The sequence below is a fragment of the Polyodon spathula genome, chromosome 21 (assembly GCF_017654505.1).
Source record: "Polyodon spathula isolate WHYD16114869_AA chromosome 21, ASM1765450v1, whole genome shotgun sequence".
NCBI lineage: Eukaryota > Metazoa > Chordata > Actinopteri > Acipenseriformes > Polyodontidae > Polyodon > Polyodon spathula.
The window spans coordinates 26,833,226-26,847,573 of NC_054554.1; the positions used below are offsets into that span (position 1 = coordinate 26,833,226).

The window sequence follows — 14,348 nt, forward strand, 5'->3', positions numbered from 1 at the left end:
CTTAATCTGCACGGATTACCTGTGCATCCATACAGATATATAAATTCACTTTAGAGTATCAAAAACTGTCCCGCTGAACTCAACACTGCAGTCAAACAGCCCCGATGGAATTTTTCTAAGACACCGACACCGATGAATTAGTTACAGCCGCGTAGTCTTTTTGCAAAGCTGAAAGCCAAAGGGCACGATTTTCCACTGCAGGCAAGCTACCCATTTATTGTAAAACATTTACAATTGAGGAGGTTATTTGCCTGCTATCTGTCCAGTGGAAAATAGCCCCTTTAAAGAAATCACTCTAAGTGAAAATGATTTTTTTTTTGTGGGCATGTTGGTTAACTCTCACATGTTTATTGTTTTACATCCAAACAGAAGTTACAAAAAAACAAACAAGCAATGTGATCAACTGCACTCTTCAGACACACTAAGAACGCAATAGCCAGGAAACCATACAGTATTTCCAGTGTCTTCTGTTTACTAGTCAACTGCTAGAACACGTGGGACCCTGTGTTTGTATATGTTTATATGTGCAACAATATAACATTACAACTATTCTCAATGCATAATGTTTAAAAATAAACACTTCTGTGTATGTTTCATAGATTGTGTTCTACTTTAATGTTCACTCAAACAGCTTTGCAAGACAGTCAGAGAGGTAGAGAGCGAGGCTGGGAAATAAGGAGAGAGTAAAAGAACGGGAGAGGGAGTGATTGAGGAGGAGAGAACATGTCAGGGAAAGGGTGAGCGAAAGGAGAGAGAGAGAGAGAGAGAGGAGAGAGAGGAGAGAGAGAGAGAGAGAGAGGAGGAGAGAGAGAGGAGAGGGAGAGAGAGAGAGAGAGAGAGAGAGAGAGAGAGAGACAGACTGGAGAGAGAGGAGAGGAGAGAGGGAGAGAGAGAGAGAGAGAGAGAGAGAGAGAGAGAGAGAGAGAGAGAGAGAGAGAGAGAGAGAGAGAGCCACACACAGGAGTTAGAGAGAGGCAAGGAGCAGGGTCAGTCAGCACTGCTCAGTCCGTCACAGTCTGCTGTATAGTGAGAGCACCCCCTCCCCCACATCGCCCGGCTCTGCTCACAGTCAATTAATTGAGCTCTTTCCCTTCCCAGCCTTGCTGCTCCAAGGTCTGCCTGGAAAACAGTCATTCATCCATCCATCCATTCACCCCAAACACAAGCCCTCTGAATGGCTAGAGCTGACGACCTCTACTTAACTGACAGGGCTTTCAATTAGGCAGCTGCAGGGTAACTGCAGTTTAAACAATGAAGCAAACTGCTGGTTTCACAGACTCCGATCAGCACTAATCTTGCACTACCTTACTTGACATAACATTTAGTCCTAGACTAGTGCTAATCAGGGTCTGTGAAACCAGCCTAGCTGTAGCCTAGCGACACAGAGGGTACTCGTGATCATTTGCCAAAATTAGGGTTATGGTTATGTAAGGATGTGGAGACATGCAAATTACTGATCAACACATAATCCTAACCCTTACCTAAAATCTCGGTATTCGGTCACCCAGTAAGATGATTGAGAAGCATTCTCTATAGAACAGATGCTCTAGTGTTGATTGATTTAGCACCAGACAAATCGATCATCTATGGGTAATTCCAATGCCTAATTCAGAGCTCTAACAGCTCGAACTGAAATCTGACTCTGGGTACACTTTGATGTAAGATGACGGTACAGAATACAAGGGTTTTTTTTTTCTTTCAGTTTACACACCTTGGTAATAAAAAACACATACATGAAATGTTTGGTAAACTGGCACTATAACAATCAGCACAGAAGTGCCTTGAGGTTCTGTGTACTGCATTCAGACACCCACTCTGCTGCCTAATGCAGAGAAGAGATCAAACAGCAGTGGGTGAGTTACAAAGTTTCCAGATATCTGTGGTTGACTATGCATGTGTACAGATCGATGCGTCTGTGTGCACTCTTCTTTATAAATTACAGTGATGTATGTCAGAGCCACCATATTAGGACCTTACTGATTACATTATATATATATATATATATATATATATATATATATATATATATATATATATATATATAATTACAGGTGAGCCCTGATTTTCCACCAAATGCCCCATTTCCTGATTTATTGAAACAGAATCCAATTATTTTTTCTGGGAATGTATCCCATCTCTCTCTCTCAACATCCCAGCATCCCAGACATGGAGTACTCCTAAAATGTTCATAAAATCGGTGTGCGTTGTGCTCTAAAAATTAGATCAACACTGCCTCAGTATTATTACTAATAGTGTAAATTAAAAGAATAAACAGGAAGGGAAATATTCATTTTGCATTAAAAAAAATTGAAAGATGTGTCACTTGGATGTTTACTTCACTTGAACACATATAAAAGCATGTTGCTTTAGTTCCTACTTACTGCAATTGCATTTGAAAAACTGACACCTTTTACAAAGTGTTAGCCAATAGTTACTATTCCTACCTACTCAGGTTTGTAGAAAAGATGAGCTCAACATTACACTAAGCGCTGGCGAGCCAAGTGCTTTCAGACCTCAGGTTGACTTTGTGGTGTATCTAATAGGGAAAGAATGCAGTAAGTTGAGCTACAGCCCTCACTGGAACAGCTACTGTACTGTGTGTAATTCAAGGTCTGCAGTGATCCTTACTAAAACCTCTCTCTCTTTCTGGAATCCAGCCAAAGCAGATACTGAAAAGACTGATATCTATCTTGATGCATTTAAATGGGATTTTCTTTTCCTTTGATTGAAACAACAGTTAATGAAAAATAAAAAAGCTGAAATGTCTTGGTTATACTTATTATACTTGACAAGTATTCACCCAATACTTCAATACTTGGTAGAACCACCTTTTGCAGCAATTTACATCTTTTGGGGTAAGTCTCTACCAGGTTTGCACATCTGGATCGCCCATTCCTCTTGGCAAAATTGTCCAAGCTCTGCCAAGTTGGATAGGGATCCTTGCCACAGATTCTAAAACAGATTCAATTCTGGGCTTTGACTGGGCCACTCTATGACATTCGCTTTGTTGTTTTTAAGCCACTCCAGTGTCGCTTTAGCTGTGTGCTTGGGGTCATTGTCCTGCTGAAAGGTGAATCTCTGTCCCAGTCTTCGGTCTTTTGCAGACCTAAGGATTTGCCTGTATTTAGCTCCATTCATTTTGCCCTCTACCCTGACAAACTTCTGAGTCCCTGCTGATGAAAAGCATCCCCATAGCATGATGCTGCCACTACCATGCTTCACAGTAGGGATGGTGTTAACGGGGTGATGTGCTGTGTTGGGTTTGCACCAGACATTTAGGTCAAATGCATTTAGGCCAAATAGTTCAAGTTTTGTTTCATCGGACAACAGAATCTTTTGCCACATCTTTTCAGAGTCTCCCACATGCCTTTTTGCAAATTCCAAGCAGGGCTTTTTTCAGAAATGGCTTCCTTCTTACCACTCTTCCATACAGGCCAGATTTGTGGAGTACCTGAGCTATTGTTGGCACATGGACAGTTTCTCCCATCACAGCCATGGAATGCTGTAGGTCTTTCAGAGTTGTCATTGGCCTCTTGGTGACTTCTCTGACCAATGCCCTTCTTACCCGGCTGCTCAGTTTAGGAGGACGGCCTGCTCTAAGCAGATTCTGGGTTGTGCTGTATACCTTCCACTTCTTAATGATCTACTTGACTGTGCTCCAAGGGATATTCAATGCCATTGAAATATTTTTTTTATACCCCTCCCCTGATTTGTGACTTACCACAACTTTATCCCAGAGTTGTTCTGAAAGCTCCTTGGTCTTCATGGTAGTATCTTTGCTTTGAATGCACTACCCAGCTGTGGGATCTTACAGAGACAGGTGTATTTAATCTGAAATCATGTGAACCACTTTTACTGCACACAGATGGACTCAATTTAACTTCTTGTGTGAATTCTGAAGGCAACTGGTTGCACCTGAGCTTATTTAGGATTGTCATAGCAAAGGGAGTGAATTGTTTTATCCCCCCCCCATTTTTTTCACACATTGAAAGTGTTGAGTAGGTTGTGTAAATCAAAGGAAAACAAAAATCCCAATTAAATGCATCAAGATTTCAGGTTGTAACACAACAAACTGTGAAAAGGTCGAAGGTGAATACTTCCTATAGGCACTGTGTACAGAAACTATGCTTTATTCTGAAGTTCCTGGTGCATGGGTCCTCAACACTCAGGAGTTTGATATGTCTACTGGATATGGGTCCCTATGCACACTGTGTTAGCAGGAATATACAGATAATAGGCTTCCATAGGAAGCAATTCAGTCTCCATGTCATAAGAAATCCTTAACCTATCTTTAGGAGGCTGTCTGCAAAAGTGCCCAGACTTGTGCAGCGTTTGTATTTGGGACCACCAATATCAGGTCCAAGTTCAAAATCATAAAGGCGAGTGCGTTAACCCACTCAGTCACCTTGGATATGTAAGGAAAGAGTTACATGAAAAGATTCCAAGTACAAAGTTATGATTGAGCTGTGCAAAACAGGCTGTTATGTGGATTGCCAGAGAAAGGACCTGACCTAGTCAAAATATTACACTTGGAGGTGCGTTTGAGAAGCATTCAAGATCCCCCATGAACACACACCAGCTCCGTGTCAGCTGCTTTCTTCCACAAATTGGTATCTAATTATTACTTCATTTCTGTTACTAACGAGAGGCCTCATTACTGTCTATAATGAGAAAGTTTAAGCTGTGAAGGTGTGACTGGTTATTATTGAACAGAGGAAACTTGTTAAATTCAGCTTTAATCCTTGTTGTGGATGCTCCTTCACACACACAAAATCATACAGAATGTAGTTTCTTTGCAGATATGACCACTGTGTTATTCTAAGGGGCTGCTTTTTCCTGGCCTGGGGAACTACTTCCTTACCCTGATGGTCATTAGGCACAGTCAGTAGCTGATCATGCTGTGCTGTTTGTGTGCACATGGCTGTTACACATGGTTTCCACCTTCACCATGTTTTCTGGGCTGTGCAGAATATATTTCCACGAACGCTGGGTTTGTTTTCATTGAATCACCTCAACTTGCTTGGCTGGCATCTGCTATGATTGGATATACCAGAGCTGTATTTTCAGTATAGTGTGTGTGTGTGTGTTCCCAATGGCCTTGAATACTTACTGTAAGAGTACTGTAATTCCTTTATGGCAGTCTCTGGTTATTCAGAGCTCAGCTAAATTATGTGAGCCATTTACTGCATGGTCAGAGAGAGAGAGAGAGTGAGGGAGAGAGACTACGACTGCATTCATGAATATTTATCTTTTGTTTGCAAAGACAGGGAGAAAGATTATTTTTTTGTTCTGTTAATAGCTGACAGTATCACAATTTTCATTTTAGCTCTTTGAATCTCTGCTGCGGTGCTGGGTAAAGTCTTCTCGTAGTTTGTTACACTGATGTGATCTTGAAATTACCCGAAAGGGATCGTGCTAGGATCAAGCAAGACATTCAAGTACATTCAAGTGTAAAGAAAGAATTCTGCTGACAGAAGGATAATGCATCTCTTGGTCATGTCCTCTTTGCACTTCCATGAATCCCTCCTTATTGTTAAACCATTTTTGCATATTGTAGATCTTGCTTTACACTTGCATGTTTTGCATGGTTTTTGTGGGCGCTTTGCATTCCTCAGCACCAGGTTTATATTTTCTACCTGTGGCACAAACAGTTTTTCATAAAAACACCAGTTTAAATACAAAGAATAAAGGCACCTGCAAAATAATAATATTTGTGTCAATACTTTTTAGTATAATGTGCAATTTTTTTTTGAAAAAACAGAGGATCTGCTAAAGGTTTGCTGCATATATAGCTATCTGCATCTTTTGCATTGAATCATTAACATTAATTACTGTATGAATATTTTAACGTAATTGTGCTGCTGACAAACAGCTCATTCAATCTTGAGGTTCTTCTATCAACAACCTAAAAAATGTGTGCCAGACTGTTAAGTGTGTGTGTGTGTGAGCAAGAGTCTTCCTGGCAGTCTGACTGGGCCCTCAGTCAGGAGGTTTGACGTACTACTCTGTGCTACACGCCCTGAAATGTTCTGTTGCTACAGTTACTGAACAAAAACTAAACATTTATTTTCACTGAACTGAAAGTCAGGAAATCAGAGCTGAGCAGAGAGCATTTCCTCTTTCCTGTGTGAGCTGAGCATGAGGGGAAATGAGTGAGTACACCTTAACCCAAGTGCACGGACAAAACATAACAAAACCATTTACTAAAAGTAAAGGAAGACTAGCAGGTAACAAAACAAGTTTCACTGACACAGGTCAAGTCTGTTACAATCATGTGGGCAAAGCTGAGCACAGTTAACTGGTGTAATTTTAATTTGGCTTTTTTAAACCTAATACTTTTTAAACTTCATGCTTTGTTACACATCATTATACCTTTTAGCCATGCCAACTTATTGTGTCACCAAATTTGTGTGCGAGTGAGAGGGAGCTGATTTAACAGTAGTAGAAAATGCTGTATGAAAAAAAAAATGTTATAATTCGGGTTTGTTTACTGAGCTTGCATGCCTTTGCATTTGATTTAGTGATGATCACATTGAGGGGAGCGGTGGGGCGGTCTACCAACAGCTGGAACTTTCTTTAGAGAAATAAACAAACTGGATTGATGAGGTGCGCAAGGCCCGTTACGAACAAGCAGCTCACTGATGAGCGAAACAGAATTTGATTGTTGGGTAGAATTGAACAAAGTTGTTCGGAACTGTGGGGGGCCATTCGTACTGTGCTGGGATTTGAAACCCAGTTCCCCACTATCGTATAGAACAGAGTGCCCATTTGAGATAACACGTGTTTATTTTCTTCAAGAAAAGGAGCTTTTATCTTCGCCCCAATTTTCTCCACAATTTAGAACGTCCAATCATTTTTTTCGCTCTTACTGCAGCAATACCCTACACAGCTCGGTGAAACAGGAGGTTCAGAAGTTGTTCTTTGATCCAACGCAAATATATAGACTTGAAAATGTCATATATATGCTTGAAAATACTGCAATAAATGATACTTTTAACCTTTTTGTACATCACAGAAAACCTTTTCTTTTTTAAAATTATACACACACACACACACACACACACACACACACACACACACACACACACACACACACACACACACACACACACACACACACACACATACAGAGAGATAGAGAGATAGAGAGAATTCAAAAACAGCGAACAGCTCTGTATCCAAGGAGAATCAGAATCCAACTCATCAATCTTTAGAAATACTGATTGAAGAAGATAAGTAATTGATAATTGTTGCAGCTGATTATTAAAATAATGAGTTTTTAGTTTATCAATGACTTTTCTTCTTCAATATATCTGCAGTACAGTTTCTCTTTCATGTTTGGGATTTGCCTTTCCCTCAGTTTTCAATTGGGGGGGCCGGGGGTCACTAAACAAAAACAGACTTTAAAAAGATATCTTTTCAAATGTTTTCTTTTTCTACCCAGTTTTAAATTTCCAAATTGACACCCGCACTGCCACTGTAACCCACTCACCAATCAGGGGGATTAAAGATTAACAAGTGGCCTTGGTTTCAACCAACAACCCATCAAACCGCAGAAAGAAGGAAAGCTTGGAATTTGCTGTATAAAATTATGACTACAGAAACTTGAGGTATGAAAATGTTTTGTTTTTTTTCCTCTGTATCCCAATTATCTGTCAATACTATCTCTTTCTCTAGAATGCCACGCTACACTTGAATTGTTTGGATTATGCAAGGTGGTTTTTCTTTTACACTGGTTGGTAATTAAAAAGCTGCCCACTCCTATTGTGTGTGAGGGCGATTACAATTACTGCATAAGAAAAAGGCTCCTCCTACAGTTCTAGAGAAGTTGAGAAAGAGAGAGAGAGAGGGATTCCACAGAATTACAAGTCGATACACAGCTGTTCTTCGGAAGCCATGTGACTAGTGTTTTGTTTTTACTACCCAGGCTATTTTTACACTGGCACTCACTTCTTTGTATCACAAACCAAATCTTTACAACTGCTGCCGAGACGTACCATTCAACCGAAGATATATCTCCCGTTCAAAACCTCTGCTTTTAAAACGCTTCTGTTTAAAAAAAGCTAGTCACTTTCAGTCATGATAAGACACATTTAACTAGAGGACATAAAGTAAAACACTACCAATTCAAGACACAGTAGTTATTAAAAAAAAAGGTCAGAATGGAGAGATATACCCTCCACAGTGGCTTGCTAGATACATGACCTTTGTACTCGGCTCAGCATAGCTAACAGTGACAGTGGTGAATTAATGGTAATCTCAGCTTGGCAGGGGTAAATGATTGCTTAACTGTGTTACTTATAAACTCATTAATCTGACCTGTTTACTGCCCAGCCTTGCAATAAAAGTATATAATGTTACTTAATAAGGCCTGGTTCTGGGCATAACTAAAACCCTACTTAGTGATACAGTAAGAAAATGCAAAATTACTGTAAAAATGTAATGTGGTAAAGTACAAGGGAAAATCCGAGCTCTAATTCAGTAATGATTTTCACAACAATGGTCTGTGTTTCGTTTCTTCTAAACATAACACATCTTTTTTTCAGTCTCTCTTAACAAACGAACAGGGTTTTCCACAATGTAAAAATCCTGACTAATCCTGACTCTTAACCACTATAAACATGATGAAACTTAATTTCTGATCTCAATAAATGTCCATAATATCTTTTGTTCGCTACATTTTTTATGGGGGGGGGGGGGGGGGGGCTTTATCATAGTTTCACCTACAGCACGCAACACGGGTGGCACTTTTTTTTTACCTGGTGTAATTACATGGCAACTCTGTGGCAATTAAATGCTTAGCCAGAAGTAATCACCATGTTATTTCCGTGTTGCGAAATGCCATGTAATGTAAATTTCTAACGTTGTATTATAATGGTCTCAGTCAACGAGACTCTATGTAAGTGCTGGTGCGATTGTGTGGTTGTGTTTGGAGCCAGTAACAGTTGCCCGAGGATTTTCAAGAAATTTCCAAGCAGCAGCAGACATTTCCCTGTTAATGTTTCCAGAGCTAGTTCGTTTCTCTGCCCTCACATGTGTGACCACACAGAATTGACTGAGCATGTCTCAGCCCTGTAGAGTGATTCACTACACCTCTCATTTATATAAAACTGAAAACAAACATCCACCTGCATTTGAACAAGGAGTGCCAGCCCTGCATTTCCAGAGAAGCCAGGAAATCGAAGCCTGTCGGAGACACTGTTTTAATGCAAAAAAACCAAAACAAAATCAGGACTCATTTATACGCGTCACAGAGAAATAATGTTACTGTAATAAAACTGACAAACTAAGCCCAGAGTACATGAGGAAACATGTTTCTTCAAAAATCGGTCAGGAAACTTTTTCAAGCAGCACTGGGTCATTCCTTCTTTAACCTTGTGAAAGAAGGGAACGCTCAGGAATAGACACGGGAGTGGACACTGCTTCGTGAAGAGAGAGGAGCAACGCTTTTGTTCGTATGGATCCTGACGCTTTTGAGCATCGGCGTACTTCTCAACACAACCATTTGATTGAAGCAGGATTCCAGACCATGTCATCTTCTCTTGAAGTCACCATCTTGCATAGTCACGTGATCGACGACTCACGCTCACAGAGTCTCTCCTGATTGGCTGTTTCTTGAAAATATTTTCTGGTTCTGGTTTTAAGATATGCCCAGTGCCTCTTCACAGCCAAGAACCTGAGACAAGTATATTAAAAACACTCAAGTGGAGATCATTCATCTGTGAGTTAGTGTTCATTATCTGCTAATCCTTTAATTTAAACCTACTCTGTTTACAACGTAAATTAAGCCAAATTGGTTAGACTCCTGCTAATTCCCATCGCAAAATTCAATGTTTTACATCACAATCAAAATCTAGCTTAAGGTATAGCCTTAAACCCAACAGACCTTTATTAAGGTAATCGACACCTACATGCACATATGAAATCATGAAGCATAAGGAAGCTCAGTAAAGTTCATTTAAAGGAACATTGCCTGGTAAAGTTCACAGGATGAATTTCCCAGAAACTTTGCTCCTTCTCCTCCCACTTAATCTCGTTGCGAAAGATCCTCTCTGGGATTTTTCAGTATGGTGCTGCTTAACAGTTGTTGTTATGCTGATTGAGGCAAGCTAAAGAAGCTGGCGACTAGTCTAGCCTCGGCATGACTGCAGGCACAGCCATTTAGAAAACAGTATATAACATAGACTCACTATGACATATACAGAGACCTGGCTTGAATTACAAACGTGGCAGGGAGAGGAGGATTTATAGATTTATATTTATGTGCTATTTTGGGGGGAAATTCCGCTGAGTATTTCCAGACAATGTGAAGTGTAGAACTCATCTGCCAGGATAATCTAAACATCACAGTTTAGGTCATTGCTCATTAAATCAGCTGTTTTGAACAGCTCTGCTATTGGATGAAGGTCATTGGTTGTTATCATTTTCTATGCACGTATGTGACAAGGTAGCCAAGTGGATACAGGTGCAGAGGTAATGCAGTGCAGAAATTTAACAAACAGAGACTGCAAACCAGTTTGGAAAGGGATATTTTATTTTTATAATCCCAGGTCTGTTCTTCACAACCACTGCCTCCCCCATTTGCAGGTTGGTTTTCTTCTCTGGGGTCAGCCAGTGTACCATGTGATCACACAACCGCTCCGCAACCACCTGGGTGTGTCTTCGGGGATCTTCCGTACTCCCTGAACCCTACTTGGTGGGTCTCTGCCTTAACGTTGAGGCGGTGGAGAATGGCCATCTTGTAACTGGCGACCCTCCCCAATCAGGCAGGGTCCCGGCTGGCTTGCCCAGAGCTCCCGTGGCCATGATGAGGTGGCATCCAGCTGCTCAAACGCAACCAGGTCTGCCTCTGGGTCATCAGAATTATTGTGTAAGTGATCCTCCCATAAAATCTCTGAGTCACCTCTTATAATAGTCAAGATAAAGAGAGCTGTTAACCACTTCATAGTTTTGAAAAAACAAATTAGGTATTTGTATTTCCTCAGCATTACACAATGTACAGCAATGTGTTCCAGTTCATTACATTGAAGATGTTTCTCAGTGATCAGGGTGCAGTCATGATCGGATTGTGATGAGAATGGCTTCAATAAAACACAGACTAGTCTTAGCTGCACCAATAAACAACAAATAATGCTGAATGCCAATGCAAAGGCAATCCAGTAACATTGCAGTGCATCTGTATTGAAATGGATTGGTAGTTATGCACAGAGATTAGTTTGTGCCGGATCGTACCTTTTTGTCTGACAAGTAAAAATTGTACAGTTTGCAAATGAGCAGTATGAAAAAACAAACAAAAAAAAAACCCCACAAAAAAACCCACTATACAATTAACATGGAGTAAAAAAAACAAAACACTTTACTGTTTCTTGAATTGAAAGACAGGTGTACTGTTTTTTTGAAACAAGAAAAATACACCCCAAACACTGAAAAGACTACCACTCTAACAACAGTGTCGTCGCTTCTGTCCATCAGATTTGTTGGCCCACTGCTGGTATTGTTCAAACAGTGAAGATTATGTTAAAACACAAGGAGGCAAAGGCCAACGTGCAGCTACCAACACGAAACCTACAAGCAGTAGTTGAAGCATATGTGGAAGCTATTGCAAATCAGGACCAGCACACAAGGTCTAGAAACAAAACTGCTATCACTATTCCTTAATTATAAGATTCAGTACCTAACCCTGGCAATGCATAAGCCGTTGACAGAATGGTACCACAGGGTTGGCATACAGTCTATCCATATTTTGACAAAGCAACGGTAGCCCACACTGGTGGTAATCCACTGCAGTATCAGTATGCTGTGGCTTCGGGATCACTGTGAAATACTTGCAACCAATAATCTTGCAAGGGTCTCCTCAGAGTAATACTATTCTCTTACCTCCTATACAATCAGCCTCTTTGTGTTAAACCATTCAGAGAAGCGGACAGGAGAGGGAATCCCTAATTTAGAAACTTGGAAGTTGGACAACCCGTACAGAAAAAACTTCCAAAATCTATTACTGGGATGGCATTCCGGTATCTGCAGCATGCTTGTAAACCCTGAGACACCCAAGTTAGGCAGAACCTAGATTTTAAGTCTTATTGCTGAGCTGCACAGCCATAGCGACGCGATCCAATTTAAGTTAGGGCCGTGACGCTTTTTCAGAACTGTCTAGCATGCAGGTGACCGTGAGAAGTAATAAACTTCCAGGTCTCTTCCCAATTGAGTAAATTGATTGCATCAGGTGGTGCAGCAAGGTAAAGTCCTCTGAGATGATAATGCAGCTGCATAATAAACCCTTTTTAAGGCTGTAGTTGGTAGGGGTATTTAAGAGACTTTACGCTTTTTATTGTATGTTCAGCCTCATAACAAGTATAGGCTTGCAAGATAAATAGCATTTTGGGGTAAGTGGGAACATGGGATACTGTATGTAAGTGAGCTTTCCCAGGAAATTTACCCTTGGAAGAAAAAACAAACATTGAAAAACATCATTATGTAGTGTATTTTTTGTTTTAGCAGCAGTGTGGGAGACCTGTGATGTCATGATGGAATCTCCATCACTCCATCCAGTAATCTCCTGGAATGGACCACAGATACCAGGAAAGGGGAAGCGCTCAAAGTTTGGGGGATACTAAACTTTCCAGTTCATTGACGTACAGTGGTTCCTCTCAATAAATGTTCTGGTTTCCTGGTGGACTGGTTCCTATGAAGAGATAGGGAAATGAAAGCCAGAGCCAAGAATGATGAGGTTTACGGGTCAAAACAATGAATAAATCTCCTACTGCAAGGAAATAAGATAAAAAAATAAGTTTTGTCATTGAAAAAGTCACGGCTGGATTTTTTTTTAAACCATTTTACAGCACCCCCCCCCCCCCCCCCCCCCCCCCCCCCCCCCCCCCCCCCAATTATTCTTGGTTACAATTATTTACATTGTATTTTAAACACTAGGAAAATCTCATCATGTTGGCACATCCAGTTTGTTTTTCAAGAGGGACCCAGGAAACAACGTAAACTGTCTTCTAAGCTGCAATGGTAATAAACCCATTTCAATTTACATCAGGCGGTGATGAGGCAAACCACCACAGCCCAAGACAAACCAGCACAGTTTATTGCACAAGCGATTTAGACATGTTTCTTCCAAACATGTAGTCAATAATAGACAAAAGCACTTGTAGAACGAGTTTGGAGAAATAACAAATAGGCCGCTTTGTTAGTTAAAACTATTTTTCTGTTTGCTTACAGTAAATCTGCAAGGCTTTGTCAATTCTTGGTTGCAAACCCTTTAGAACTTGGCACCATCATCCTGCAGTGTTTTAAACTAACTAGGATTCCCGTTTCCTAAGGGTAATTTGCAAAGGGAGGACTGAAGTGCCTTCGCAACCAACACAGAGAACGAAGAAGGCCCACATCCCTCACAAGAGGATACCTCTCAAGTCAATAGCTCATCCAATCAGATCGGCTGGTTTTGTGTAAAGCAAATATTGAATAAATGAATTTCTTTGAACGCTATGTGTATTTACAAAACACGTGTGCTTATGTACAGTACTGTGTTTGACTGGAAGTAGCTGCGGGATTCTGGGAATTCAATGACTTTACTGGCCATTCACTCACTAAGATCCTTGCTCCTTCCCTCCTCCTGTGCTTTTCCAGTAACGTTAGTCATGAATTGCAAGTGCAATACACCGATAAGCCCCCTTACACTGAAGTTTTATTTCATTTGCTATTAATTTAAAGGCTGATTACCAGATAAAGCCTGAATTACACTGACCACTTTCAACCTATTTAGATATCAATAAGCAAACATAAATTACAGCAGAGACCACTATCAATAAAAGGCAATAACAAATGCTTGACCATATCTATACAGAACAGATAAGGTACTTTTATTTGTTCTTTATTGTTACAACACAGTGAAAGCAAGTGCTGGGAAATGGATCACTGGTTCGCTGTGTAATTATCACTGTTATCATTTTCTGGTGCATTCCAGCAAGACAATTTGCATTAATCGGAGAAACAGAACTCGTAAAGATTGCAAAGAACATTAAGAAAAGCACTTGAAACGATTCGCTCTTTAAACAGAGGACCAGATTGGTTGATCGCCCGATGCGTGGACTGATCCAGGGTGCCCTGGTTGGATTGAAGGTAATCAGGCATTGCTAGACGCACTGTCAACTAGTTGCTTTTCACCAGCGCTGCAGAGGCTTCCAGAGCTTCAGCTGGTGCACTGGCATTCCAAGTAAGATCCTACCTCAGAGACGCCTGTCTCAGGACTGAATGAACAGGCTCGGGTAAAGGCTTTCATTGCAGACAGTAAATCTCTGCTCAATCAATTAGCGCGCCTGACTGACTATGGCTCTCTGCGTGTTTTC

General features: G+C 40.7%; 1 long non-coding RNA gene across 2 annotated transcripts; it reads left to right on the forward strand.

The window, feature by feature from the left end:
• Positions 1-5,967: 5,967 nt before the first annotated feature.
• Positions 5,968-13,737, forward strand: LOC121296060. 2 transcript variants are annotated; one of them, XR_005947009.1, is made up of 4 exons: positions 5,968-6,227; positions 7,445-7,610; positions 10,588-10,870; positions 13,222-13,737. It is a non-coding gene; the product is annotated as an uncharacterized LOC121296060 (long non-coding RNA). The 2 variants fall into 2 exon arrangements; XR_005947010.1 differs by lacking the exon at positions 10,588-10,870 and having other exon boundaries at positions 5,985-6,227.
• Positions 13,738-14,348: the final 611 nt, after the last annotated feature.